This window comes from Alosa sapidissima, chromosome 6 (assembly GCF_018492685.1).
Source record: "Alosa sapidissima isolate fAloSap1 chromosome 6, fAloSap1.pri, whole genome shotgun sequence".
NCBI classification, from domain to species: domain Eukaryota; kingdom Metazoa; phylum Chordata; class Actinopteri; order Clupeiformes; family Clupeidae; genus Alosa; species Alosa sapidissima.
In genome coordinates this window covers 17,042,693-17,057,131 of record NC_055962.1, presented here as the reverse complement: position 1 = coordinate 17,057,131, position 14,439 = coordinate 17,042,693, and the positions used below count along the sequence as shown (strand labels likewise).

At 45.1% G+C, this 14,439-nt stretch overlaps 1 protein-coding gene across 5 annotated transcripts in view; it reads right to left on the bottom strand.

The window, feature by feature from the left end:
- The window catches only part of LOC121711885 (1-phosphatidylinositol 4,5-bisphosphate phosphodiesterase beta-4-like), a 94,118-nt gene that overhangs the window by 60,990 nt on the left and 18,689 nt on the right, over positions 1-14,439 (bottom strand). For all 5 annotated transcript variants that reach the window (XM_042095754.1, XM_042095752.1, XM_042095757.1 and 2 more), the window contains exon 3: positions 13,961-14,029. The gene's annotated coding sequence lies outside the window, so the exon portion shown is untranslated. The remainder of the gene's footprint in view (positions 1-13,960; positions 14,030-14,439) is intronic.

Sequence of the window (14,439 nt, the reverse complement as noted above, 5' to 3'; positions counted from 1 at the left end):
GACAGTCGGACACTCGTGTGCAGTTAGGACAAGCTGTAAGAGAGCAAACACAGGGGACGGGTACCAGCAGGCCCGCGGCTCTAGTACATCCCTCTCTGCCACCCGTGCTCTGTTTAACCAATGGCTGTTTACCTTCGATCATGTGAATCTGTCTGTCCAATCACGTAGCTCTCAGAGGGCCTCAGTACACAAGATACTGCAATTCATATTTACTGTTTGCACACTGCTACCGGTTTTATTTTGTGTGCTTTAGTCGGGCAAATATTGTTCTCTGAGCCAAGCAGATATTTAACAGTCTACGTGTATGGTCTATGTGTATGTGTGTGTGTGTGTGTGTGTGTGTGTGTGTGTGTGTGTGTGTGTGTGTGTGTGTCTTTAACCCTCTATTACCTATATTACTTATGGATATTTTTTTATAAGTTCTAAGTTTAGATCTATGTATGTTACTTATAAATGTTTATACACTGTGCGCTGTCAGACCCAAGTTTCCGTCGTATTTATCAATCGTTCAATCCATAGTGTAATCTGCGCCTTTCTCTGCCTTTCTCCGCCCATAAACGCAATTTACGAACGTCCACAACTGAATGGCAGAGCCTACATACAAGCGCAGTTGAGTATGTATCAACTTATGACAACATTAAAAAGAATCAAACTTTAGCGATCATGAAATAATGTCATACATGATAAGATGTCAACAAGCAGGGAGATCATGAAGATCAGTAGTTCTACTCAAACTACTTGTGCACGTAGGCTAGGCTATGGAAGATCTAGCAAGTAGGAAAGGAAGTGAATGACGTGAAAGTGAATGTAAGACATTTAAAAGGCCAACGGTTGCTTTTGATAGTAAAAAGACTGGTGCTCTAAATAGTGATTCTGTTGTCTTTGAAAGGTTCTCTTATTGACGCATTGAACTGCAATTTGGATTAACACCTGCTTTTACAAGGCGGAAGTATTTAGGCGCAGAATAGACGTGCGCTTTCAGGAGCAGTCTTTGTACATACGCAGAATACATAATTAGGCGCTTTTTACTCTTTCCCTCCCATCTCTTTACGCTAAACTCCCACTTTCCCCTGGATCCTCCCATGAATGCATATGCATGACACGAAAAACGCAATTAGCGATGTTCAGCTCCCGCGACAGGCAGTTTGCGCTTTTACAGCTTTTACATCATTGCGGCCTGTTACATACCTCGCAATGATTTTACACGCACATTGCGAAACAAATACGCCTGAAATGGGTGCAAAAGCGTTAGTACATCTGGCCCTGTATGTCCTGCTTTGGCAATACCCTTTTTGTCATGGCAATAAAGCACCATTGAATTGAATTGAGAGAGAGAGAGAGAGAGAGAGAGAGAGATAGAGAGAGAGAGACAGAGAGAGACAGACAGTAGAAAGTGTAAAACGTGTGTGTGTGTGTGTGTAAAAGACAGAGTGGGAGCGTGTGTGTCTAAGACAGAGCTGAGTCCATGTGTGTGTGCATCTGTGTGTGTGTGTGTGTGTGTGTGTGTGTGTGTGTGTGTGTGTGTGTGTGTGTGTGTGTAAGAGACAGAGTGGGAGCGTGTGTGTCTAAGAGACATAGCTGAGTCCATGTGTGTGTGTGTGTGTGTGTGTGTGTGTGTGTGTGTGTGTGTGTGTGTGTGTGTGTGTGTGTGTGTGTGAGACAGACAGGGAGGCAGTGTAAAGTAGTGGGCACGTGCTGGTTTGTCTCATGCCCAGAGAGAAGACTCACGCAGGGTCTCTTGAGGACTCACTCAAAGGATGCAACCGCACCACCCACTGTGTCTCAGCAGAGAGCCAAAATGGCTGCCAGGCGTCTGTGTGTGTGTGTGTGTGTGTGTGTGTGTGTCTGCTGTAGTAAACCCATGTGGGGTGGGGGATAATCAGGTAGGGCACGCAGTAGGAAACTGAGGCCTGTCATGTTTCATTCAGGTCACTGGCTTCACAGTATCAGTCATTCACAACAAGCCTTTTCTCTAAGGTCGACTGAAGCCCAAAGACAACACAAACTTTACCAAAACCAGGGTTTCATGAGGGCGCAAATTAATGTTCTTGGTATGAACACGTCTCTGGTGTTGCTAGTGTTCTTCTGATGTGCTGCAATGGCTTGCTTGATGGAAAAACTTGAGCTACAGTACTTAGTCCAATGCTCTGTGAGATGCACTTTGCGACGCGTAAAATCCATTTTAGGAGAACGGTCTATTTTTTTGGAACGTAAGCGCCGCTATCACATCTGGTGTAGCTACTTCCATTGATTATAGTGGAAGCTAATTGTTGCAGCAGACGCAACACGAACGGAGCACTTCAGTTACGTGCCTGGTGTAGCTTAGCCCTTAGTCTCTGAAAACACTGACGCTCTTCTTACACAGCCCTGGCCCCCGTGAACTGGAAACAAACAAAGTGGGGACGGCCTGTCCCCCGAGCAATAACAAAACATTGTGTGGAGTTTCTTGCGTAGCACCAGTGGTGTAGTCTGCGTGATACCCAGGAATACGCAGTATACCCACTTCAAAAGCATCACCATCTTAGTATACCCACTTAGGATAGGCAAGGACAGGTATTAACATTTGGGGTTGATCACAGTATAGCCACGGCACTGAAGGGAGGATGAGCTTGTGCTTCTTGTCAGACCATCACTGTAAATAAGAACTTGTTCTTAATGATCTGCCTGGTTAAATAAAGGTAAAATAAAATAAAAATAAAATAAATAAGTTATATCCCTGGTGTGTTCTGACTGGTCTTTGGTTCAAATATAATGTAAGTTGCTTTATGACAAAAGTGTTTACTAAAAAACATGACCATAAACCCTATCTTTAAGTTTGAAGCAAGTATAACTCCACTGCAAAGAAACCTGGACTTATTTTTTCCAATTCAAGCTTCAGGACTGTATGGCTTTTAGACTAAATTGCTGCTGTTAAAAGGCTTCTTCTTTACAGGCCTACTCCCCAGATCTGCTCCGGCAGAGTTATTTAAAGCAAAAAGTAGGTTTATCTTGGTGTGTTTACATAGTGGATCCCTCTATCTGTGAGTGTTTAGGTTCCCCTTGAGGTCAGGGTGACCCATTAGTTCGCCCAGACCCTCCTGACCCTCACTCCTTTAACAAGGACAGACCCACACACAGACACACTCACACTATGGCTGTGCAATTAATCAACATCAAATATCAATTTAAATGATTATGGAAACTACATAATCAAGATACAACAATTGTTTTCCATATTCTGTTTCGCAAATAATTGCTCTTGTTTTGTCTTGAGTTATCCAGCACACCCCTTTGCTTTAGAGTGATAACTGTTGCAAAAACAATACTTTTTACATTCATTATTTCAATTTGTTTAGAAAATGGTTGGTGTTTCCAAAATGAAAATTGTGAGTAATCATGTTCGTGATCTCAATATTGACTAAAATAATCGGGATAATGGTTTCTGCCTTAATCAAGCAGCCCTAACTCACACACACAGGCAGCTAAGGAGACAGTTCAGAGGAGAGGGTTCTCAGGAGAGGGTCTAGAGAAAAGGGTTTAGAGAAAAGGGTTTAGAGGAGAGGGTTCTGAGGAGAGGGTTCTGAGGAGAGGGTCTAGAGGAAAGTGTTTAAAGGAGAGGGTTCTGAGGAGAGGGTTCTGTAGACAGGGTTCTGAGGAGAGGGTCTAGAGGAAAGTGTTTAAAGGAGAGGGTTCTGAGGAGGGGGTTCTGAAGAGAAGAGACTCTAGAGGAAAGGGTTTAAAGGAGAGGGTTCTGAAGAGAGGGTCTAGAGGAGAAGGTTCTGAGGAGATGGTTCTGATCCAGATTAGGGCTGGATCAGAGCAGTCAGGGACAGACTGAGGCCGGATCCATCTAAGCTCAAGTAGATATCTGCCTCAGTTGGGAAGAGGAGATACGCGCTCCGCTGAGGTTAACATGCAGCTCAACCCTCATAACCCTGGTTTAACAGTTAACCGCTGGGTCAGCGTATGAGGCCATCTGTGACAGACTGTGAGCCACATCTGAGCTAGATATCAGGGCCAACGCCATCTCAGCTGGAACAGACAGCACAACGTGGCTGCCCTGTCTCTCTGTCTCGGTGGGAAAGAGGAGATAGAGGGGCTCTGCTCGCTCGTTCGGACGGATGTTTATCTCTACGTGTGGTTGAACGTGGGTCCTCTCGGACAGTCTGGCATTCATCCCTGCGTGTGACCAAAAATTATATTCCTTTCAGTTAAGCTAAATGTAATGCAAAACCCACAGCGCAAAGCAAACATAAAGTGCCGCGATAAAGGGCGGATATGAACATCACATTCAGACTCACAAGAAAAACCTGTTGGGCAACTTGAACATGCAAATGCCACAGCCCTTACAGTGTAATATATAAAAATAAAATAAAATAAAAATGTATAAAATTATAGTGCACAATGTAAAGCACTGTATATCATCGTGCACCATTTAATATACCATATCACTGCCATGCGGGGATGATGGAGCAGCAGAAACGTCACCGCCTGACAATCAGTCGGTCCGCCATTGCGAGTCTGTGTTGCTTTGGATTCAAGCGTCTGCTAAATACAAGTCAACTTTAACTTTCAAGTATCCATCCAATATCACTCTCACCCCATATCACGTTCATGCTATATGTTGGGTGTACTGTATATTCATCTCATGTTGCCACTTTGATTTCATGGTAGGAACTTCTTATTCTAGGGGCACTAAAAGTGTAAAGCTCTATTGTACTGTGAGTGTTTTTCGATAGCAGCGTCAGCTGTCGTTGTAAACATTTGTATCTGAGGTGCTGACTGCTAGGACTCAGCTGGGGATCAGCGGCCAGGCCGGATTACGTAACATACGCTCCGGCTTCAGCTGAGCTGCCGGCACATTCCGCAAACCTGAAGAGAGGGAGAGTGTGAGTATGTGAGTGTGTGTGTGTGTGTGTGTGTGTGTGTGTGTGTGTGTGTGTGTGTGTGAGTGTGTGCTGAAGCGTCCAACACAATCCCGTTTTGGGTTGGATTAGGAGGGTTGAGGGATCACCTCGTCCTGCTTCGCTCGGGTTCCCTGAGGAGCTCCCTGCAGGTCCATGCCTGCCCAAACATGGACAAAACTCCCAGACAGCGGGGGGATGGGGGGGGGGAGTGACCCACACTGACCCCCCAACACACACACACACACACACACACACACACACACACACACACAGGCACACACACTAACTCTTACACACACACAAGTAGACACACTCACACACACACAGACACACTCACTAGTCATTACAGTACTTATCGCACACATGCACTCACACATGCGGAAACACACACACAAACACAAATGTAAGCAGACACCCACACCACCACACACTCTCTCTTTCCCTCTTTCTCTCTCACACACCCACACCACACACACACACACACCACACACACACACACTCTCGTTGTAGCAGAGACCTGGCCAAACCCCAGCCCCTCTGGCCCCAGCGGACAGTCCAGTTTGTAAGCGAGGAAATTCCAGAGCAGTGCAGATTAATTACCACCAAGATGCCCCCGATATCCCTCTTCCTCTGTACAAGATCAGGGGTAAATCAGGACCAGAACTGCTGCCCGCACTGAGGCCTGAGACCCTCAGGACACCACCACAGCTGTCAGCTGACTCCACAATAGCGCACGCACACACACACACACACACACACACACACACACACACACACACACACACACAGCATTGCTAGATCGGTCCCTAGAAAGCCTTAAAGGCACATTATGCAGGTTTTTTAGCTTAATACGCAAGTTTGTTTAGCTTAATTTACCTTCATTTAACAGCTTCAGAGTCATTGGAATGGTTATATGACTTTTTTCGGGTTGAATGGTGGCCGTCTCGCTTCCCCCTAGCACCTGTGAGCGGAAAAACCACCCTTGCAACTGTGGGCCGGCAGGCCGACAGCCTCAGTGTCAGGAAGTATAACGAGTATAACAAATTGCTTTACTGCATTCAAATACACATACACACCAGGCACCGGCTAGAAAAAGGTAGCGATGGAGTTTCTCAGACATTCGTTGTCGAAAAAGAAGCAAAAACCAAGAAATCAGTAAAGAAATTGCCAATACTGCATAGTTTACCTTTAAAGTGCCATAATAGTCAGCAGACTCTTGGGGCATTATGACTCGGCAGTCGGGTAAAAAACCCAGGGGGGGGGCTCCAATCTCAAAGGCTAGCCTGGGGATCGTTGATTGGACTGGGAATACAGGGCTGAATAGGGGGCTGACCTTTTGGGGAATGGAATACAACACAACAAGAAATACTCACTGGCCATCAACAGCCAACTCTCTGAACCACTCTGTCTCACTCTCAACCTGACTCTTCCTGCTAAGGGCACAATCAACAACACAACATCTAGCTGTCCTGCTACATATCTCTCTCTGTCTCCTCCAACTAAGGGCGCAAACAAAATACCCAACTGTATGTGCTCACTCTTCCTAGTCTATGGAACATCATTTTTCCTTCACACCTCTCACTGAGAGTGAGGTATCCAAGATCCTGACATGTAGCCAACCTACTGCAAGCCTGTTGGATTCCATTCCAACCAATCTTCTTCAAACCACTTCTACCATCACACCAGCAATTAACATGTGTTAAATGCTTAACTCAAACATCTCAAAGCTTTCAAACTGGCTCAGGTAACTCTGCTACATAAAATACCCTCTCTCAATCCTACTCAGGTTGAGAACTATCGTCCGGTCTCACTTCTCCCCTTCCTATCCAAAGCTATCAAAAGAACAGTCTTCAAACAGAATTCCTCTTAAGAAATAACCTCCTTGATCCAAAGCAATCTGGCTTATATTCAGCTGTCAATCTGTTGTCTGTGACAGAAGCCTTAAAAGAACCCAGAGCAAAAGCTCTATCATCAGTGCTCATCTTACTCAATTTATCAGCTGCATTCCATATGTTTAACTACCGCATCCTTCTTTCCATAATCTCAAACATGAGTACCGGTATCAAGGGGAAAGCACTTTCCTAGTTTCCTATCTCATTGTGTGTTCCTTCAATGTATCTTGGCTAGGACAGCAATCCACATCTCACTGCCCCAAAAAAAGGAGTACCCCAAGGCACAGTGCTAGGGCCATGGCCGGATTATCATGACCACAGGCCCTGGGCACAATATCGGAATGGCCCCGTCCTCCCTCTCTCCCCGCACGCCCACTCACACACAGGCAAATAGTAGCCTACTCTTGCAAAGAGAACACAATGTTTACAGCATAAACCTTCAATCTATCTGGCTACAGATATGTATGGTTTGGTTTTATTTGTTTTGTCATGGAATACCATTTTGAAATTGTAGGCTAAATAAGGGTAGGCCTAGGCTGCACAAATTTGGGGGTTCGTGGGTTTATACGCCGTAGATATTTTAGAACTCTGGCAGCTAATTGGATGATTTTCACTTAATTCTGGACAGAAACTTTAAGCTGAAGACTGTGGTCTGACTCATCCAAACCACATAGTGCAAGCGTGAAACAAACCTTAACTTGGGATTTGGACAACACAATAAATGAGGATACCCATAAATCTGCACTGATAAGAGGTTTAATTGACAGAAATAAATTTGTGTGTAGGCTATCATCTACAAACTATAACAGAGTCAACTTTCTAAGCAGCCCATCGGTGGTTCTCAAAGCTGCTGTAACCTGGTTGAGAGCTTTGGGGCTCTCACATCCCATCTTACCTGCTGACCCAGCAACAGGAGATAGATGTCCACCTTTAGCGTGTCTCATATTTATAGCATGTAAGCCTTGCCTGTAGCCTATAAGATTGTAAGCTATACCAGGCATTAACAAATGCTACTGGCTTACTCACGCTGGGGACGGTTCACTTATACCATACAGTTCTCTCCCATTCTTGGTCCGCACTCACACTGCATACTATCAAACTGTACCCAGGCACGGTTGAGCTGCTGTACTCTAGAATCTTGCATAGGCACAATCATAAGGCACGTTCATAAGGTATGGTACAGAGCGATCACACTGATCAAACGAACCAGACTTTGGGGTTCAAATGTACTCGGGTAAGTTACGGACCCTTAGTCCCTGTCCTTCTCAAAAGTTTAGACAGAAGATTTCATGTTTGTGGGTTGTTGAAGTGTGGACAAACTGCTCAATTGTGTTCGAGAAAGCGCTAACCACGTCAGCTAAAATGACGTCTGGATCAGTGTTGCGCGGTCTGCCCGAAATTAAGCGGTCACCCGCGGATCACCCGCGGTTATGAGTCGTAAACAAAATATTTTAATGATATTCGGGTCATTTGCGGGCGGGTCAGTTAAAATGAATTAAATATATATTTTCTACAAATAGGCCTACTTAAAATATCACAAGAAGGCTAGCTAGCATCAATACAGTAAAGTCAACAGTAAAGAAGCTGAAGACGCGAGTTAAAATAATAAAGACACCCCTTCAGGAAAAGCGATATAGGCTATGGGAAATATTGGGAAAAGTTCTTAAAGAAGATGACAGTAGTACAAGTTTCTTGTACTATGGTATATGGTCTATGTACTGTAGGCCTACTTCTTGAAGCCATCCAGAGTGTAGAGACTTGCATGCCAGTGTCACCGTAAACCCGCAAAACATTACTCGGTTCTGACGTAACAGCTCGTCGTCACTCAGTGTAGAGCTGACAGCAGGTGCTACAGACACTGTTTTTGACATGATTTAACGGCATATTTTGCAGAGGGCACCCTTTTGCTTAAGGACCCCTGGGCACGCGCCCAGAAAACCCATTGGTTAATCCGGCCATTTCTAGAGCCCCTTCTCTCTGCCCTTTACAACACCTCCTTGGGTTCAAGTTTCTGCTTACACTTACCATGAACTTCCTCTCTATCCTCTGATCTATATCCCTTGACTTAACTTGATGCTAAACTGTCATTACATTTCTTCTGCAAGGTAGCACTTGCTACTCTATTGTTTCCTTAAAGTAATTTTAGACAAAAGCATCAGCTAAATGAATAACTGTACATGTAAAGAACAACAAAAAAAACAAGCACTGATGGGGATTTTTTGTCACCTATTTCACAGCTCTTACTGGACACAGAAGAGTAAGGCTGTTCATCGGTGCTTAAGCCCAAGGCAAAGCCTCTGAGTGGCCCCAGTCTTAAATGGGAAAAGGCTGTCTGTAAGGGCTCCACAGAAGATCAAGGCCAGATTAGCTCTAGGAAGCTTTCACAGCAAGGCTATACAGGGTGCCCAATTGGAGCATTCTGTTTGTGGAGCATAGAACTTTTTTTTTTTTTACAAATATACGCGCTTTTATCACGTCTGGTGTGGCCAGTTCCATTGCTTATTGTGGAAGTTAACTGTTGCAGCAGTGGAACGCTTCAGTTCCGTGCCTGCAGTACCATGCCTATCAGACGCCACCACACCAACCAGCTGAGCAGCACTGTACACACTTGCACCAGAATAGGGGCCCAATCCACCTCACAACAGGAACTCCTCACTCATTTTTTGTTGGGCATGAGGTGTCATGGCGGAGGCTACGAGGAGACACGCATGGTAAGATATAGCAGTGGTTCTCAAACTGTGGTACGGGTACCACTGGTGGTACGCGAACTCTCACTAGTGGTACTCAGGGAGTCTCCAAGGTGTCTTTTCATAAAGACTTGACAACGCAAAACAGTATGTACAATGTAAAATGTAGCTGAATTGGCCTACGCACCTGTATTTTAATGTCGGTCATAATGGTGGTACTTGGAGAGCCAATTGTTTTCGTGGGTGGTACTCATTGTGAAAAGTTTGAGAACCACTGAGATATAGCATTTAACCCACTGTGATTTCTGGGCAAGAGGTGAATGGAAAGGAGAGGATCAAGAGAATAGGGTTAGACAGGGACACTAAAAGGAAAGTAGGAGAGATGTGTGTGTGTGTGTGTGTGTGTGTGTGTGTGTGTGTGTGTGTGTGTGTGTGTGTGTGTGTGTGTGTGTGTGTGTGTGTGTGTGTGTGTATGGTGTATGTGTGTGTCTGAAGAGAGTATATGACTGTGCATGGAGGTTAAAGAAAATATGACTCTGAGAAAGGCTGGGAAAAAGAGAAAGAGAGAGAAGGGGGGGGGGGGGGCATGTGGGAGAGAAGGAGACAGAAAGTGAGAGAGAGAGAGAGAGAGAGAGAGAGCTCCCAAATCCTCTGAATTATCTAGCTACCCAAATAAGTCCGTCTGGAGCAGGGCTTCACCAAATTACTGCTGCTGCCCCCGTGACCTGTGCAGATAAGGCAGCTCCACCAGAGAGAGGAGGAGAGGAGGAGAGGAGAGGAGAGGAGAGGAGGAGAGCGGAGCGGAGAGGAGAGGAGAGGAGAGGAGGAGAGCGGAGCGGAGAGGAGAGGAGGAGAGGAGAGGAGAGGAGAGGAGCGGAGAGGAGAGGAGAGGAGAGGAGAGTGAGCAAGCAGCTGTGTTTCTTCTGTTATTCAGAGAACACAGAAATAGCACACTGCCTTATACAGCAGACGAGAGACCAGGGCCAGGGGGAGGGCAGGGGTTAAAACATCATACGCACACACACACACACGCACACACACACGCACACACACACGCGCACACACACGCGCACACACACACACACACACACACACACACTCCCACACGCACACACACAAACACACACCCACACGCACATACACACACACACACACAAACACAAACACAAACACACACATGCACGCACAGAGAAAAGTGGAGTCTCAGAGGGCAGAAGCCCTTGGTGAGCAGGGGGAGTTGGGGACGCTGGATTCCGTCATGCCACTTTGTCCCTCACGTTCTGCCTCACCACCATCACCATCCTCACGCTCATGCTCACGCTCATCCCAACACAGGGCAGGCATACTGTGCCTCATCCATGGGAATCAAGGAGAAAACCCAGACTGGTAACAACATGAGAGGACATTTCATGGACAATCCACTGAGCAGTGTCCTACTGTACTGTGTGTCTGTGGATATGTGTTCCCTTGGACTTTAAACACCTGACTAGTTTGAATATAAGAGAATAGCATCAATGAAAATCCATTAAATTCCTTGTTATTTACATAGGACCAAAACTAATTAGAATTGTCAAGGGGTTTTACTGAGGCTGAAATCCAAACCCGGAAACCCCCAAGAGAATGCACTGAGGCAAAAGACTACATTTGAACCCCCTAACACAAGTAATATATATACTGTGTATATATACAGTATATTCACAACATATGCATACAATAGTTAGGTATACAACTAACCCTATGTATACAACTCAGCCTCCAGGCTCATGCCTATGGCCACAACACAGCCACAGGTACAGTATGTCCCTTACCAATCCCACTCTCACTTCAAATACCAAAAAAGGTTGTTTGTCAGAAGTGCTTCGTCACTGATACTGTATGTCTCTCGAAAGCAGGTGCTCTTTGGTTTCAAGGGGATACTTCTTGTCTTAAAAGAGTTGGTTTGACCAAAAAATTCCAAAGGCACACTGCTTTTTATAGTTAAAAGCCTTTAGATGGGCTTACACGTTGCGACAAAACATGTCTTCATCAGAGCATACAGGTTTAATGTTCACAGGTACTATTTAACCAAAATAGGATGCACTATCACTTCTTTCATATTACTTCAATATGGTTGATTAGCTGTCCTCCTCCATCTATAGATAGCATACCTGTTCCCGTGGTCTCTATTTTAGTGATGCCTTAATGATGGTCTGTATTCTCGTACAGACTCTTGGGTCAGGTGGCATATGATAATTAGTGGCCTCAAGCCATTACCTGCACAATGTGCACTTCTAATCCGTGCAAATTGAGATCTTGTTCCTCACAGTTTTTCCCTTAGCGAGCTAGCTGGAAAACAAGCACTATTCCTTGAAGTAATAGAATTCTTACCTCCAGGTAAAGCTATTAGTCGTTCTACAAGGGAAAGGAATTCCAGACAGGCAGCAGTTTCACTGAAATAAGAAACTGCTAGAACTAATCTATAGAGACAGTGTGTTTTTGTGTGTGTGTATACTGTACATATACACTGTGTGTGTGTGTGTGTGTGTGTGTGTGTGTTTAGGTCAGTTAAAACTTCTTAGAACAGAGCTGTACAGGGAAGATTCATTTATTCTGATTGGATGGATAACCACACACACACACACACACACAGGAACCTTCCTCAATAAACAAACCCCTCACAGATGCTCCTCAGGTCTGACACTGCGCGTCTCCATGACAACCCTATTCCTGGGGCCGGCTGCCTGTAATAGGCCGAGCGCAGCGGCGGCCGTCTCTGACCAGCGTGACTTATTATGTCCGTCTCCCGGTAGCGCTTTACAGCCCAAATGGGACCGCGTGGTATTTATAGAAACTCCTTATACTCCTGAGTTTTCTTCTCCCGCCTCTCTCTCTCTCTCTCTCTCTCTCTCTCTCTCTCTCTCTCTCTCTCTCTCTCTCTCTATCTCTATCTCTCTCTTCGGCTAAAACCTGCACAAAGCCTAGAATCATTAGCTGTCCTGGAGGGACGGTTTGTGTTTTTCTGGCAGTACTGGCTGTCCGATCCATCTGAGAAATGGAGATGGCCATGACGAGCGCCGTGGAAAAAGACGGACCAGGGGTTACAGGTCTGAAATGTTCTCATGCCAGAAATCATGTGTGTGTGCGTGTGTGTGTGTGTGTGTGTGTGTGTGTGTGTGTGTGTAGAGTGTGTGTGTGTGTGTGTGTGTGTGTGTAGAGTGTGTATGCTGTGCATACACACAGCATTTGTCTTCAATGTTTCCCTTTTTCTTTCATTTTCATATCTCTCTTCCTTTTTGTACCCCCCAACTCCCCTTTCTCTCTCTCTCTCTCTCTCACACACACACACACACACACACACACACACACACACACACACACACACACACACACACACACAAACACACACACACACACACACACACACACACACACACAGAGTAACGTTATTATAAATTGCTGAGAGGATGTTCTCCTTAAATACCCTCTTGCCCTGATATCTCCTGTAACAAAACCTCAAGTGGATTTAACCTCATTCTATTTAATATGAGTAGCCCACATCTGGTGTTAGCTCATTTTAGGGCTCTTGTCAATGCTACAGTATGTGCACACTTGGGCTTAGTATTCCCTGTTAAATCCGCTGAGCACATTACGGATGGCAGGTCTAATTAATCAGCGATAAGATCAATTCCTGCTTACTCCACTTTTGGCAAAAAGCACATGCTTTCAGAAAAACAACAACATGCATCTTTACCCATATAAGGTCAATCATCAGGAAAACTCAAAAAGGAATTACAGCCCCCAATCATATTCAAATATGACCCAGCAAAATATGAACCTTTGATTGCATGCTAAGCAATGCTTTGTCTGCATCCGATAACTGATTGAACTCCCCCAGCAGAGGTAGCATTGCTTGTTGTAAGGCGTGTCCTTGAGCATGGCACCAGAATAGCCAAGGTCACACTGGCCAAGGTAACATCAACTCATTTCTTGCCATGTTAGCAAAACAGATGGCCAATGGACGTCACCCACAGAGAGTGAAATAACAAAAACAATGAAAAACAAACAGACAAAAATCAAAAATGGCAACCATTTTACTAACAGTGGGAGGGAATATGTTCCAGTATAAATCAATAGCACCTGCTGAAAAATGGCGATTTACACAACAACACAGGTATCGAAACACACAGCCAAAGTCATCAATCGATAGCAGGGATACACTTCACAGGCCTGTTTCACATACATGGATCAAGCCTCATCCTAGACTAAAGGAGAACTTAAATAAAACCAAAAAGACCTATTGTCTAGGACTAGGCTTAATCCAAGTCTGGACAACTGGCCTCATGTGTTCAGACAGCCCAAGGAGGAGGAGGAAAAAATGGAAGAAGAGGAGGAGAAGAAGGAGGGAGAGATGGAAGAGAAAGGAGAGAAAAAGGGAGATGGAAGAGGAGGAGGAGAAGGAGGAAGAGAAAGAGGAGAAGAAGGGAGAGATGGAAGAGGAGGAGAAGAGTTGCCGTACCTGACACGGTGGAGGGTGGGAACGGGTTGTAGGCTGGACACAGCACTGGACACAGCACTGGCTCACTTTCTGCAAAAGACACCGATAAGAAAAGATCATTAGAGGATTCCAAAACAAATTGCCCCGGCTCGCCGATAGAGGTTAAGATAACAGTGGAGAGGCTGCTCAGACTAAGTGATGATGACATATTGTCCATATTTAACATGGTTGAAACTGTGGCTCAACAGTTACTAGTACAGTATATGCACTGATAGATACATAGTGGGTATGTTGTCTGTCTATAAGGAAACCCACACAATAGATCATGTTTCTTATTACATTGTCAGCGAGGGAAAGTGTGGGCAAGGGTCAGATTCAAGATGGAGAAGCTTTATTTTCCACCATCATCTACGCCGTCCCTTGGTTTAAGAAACCCACACACATGTTGCTTTTCCTAATTGACATTGAAGCTCACTGTGTGGAATGGAGACTAAAGTTAC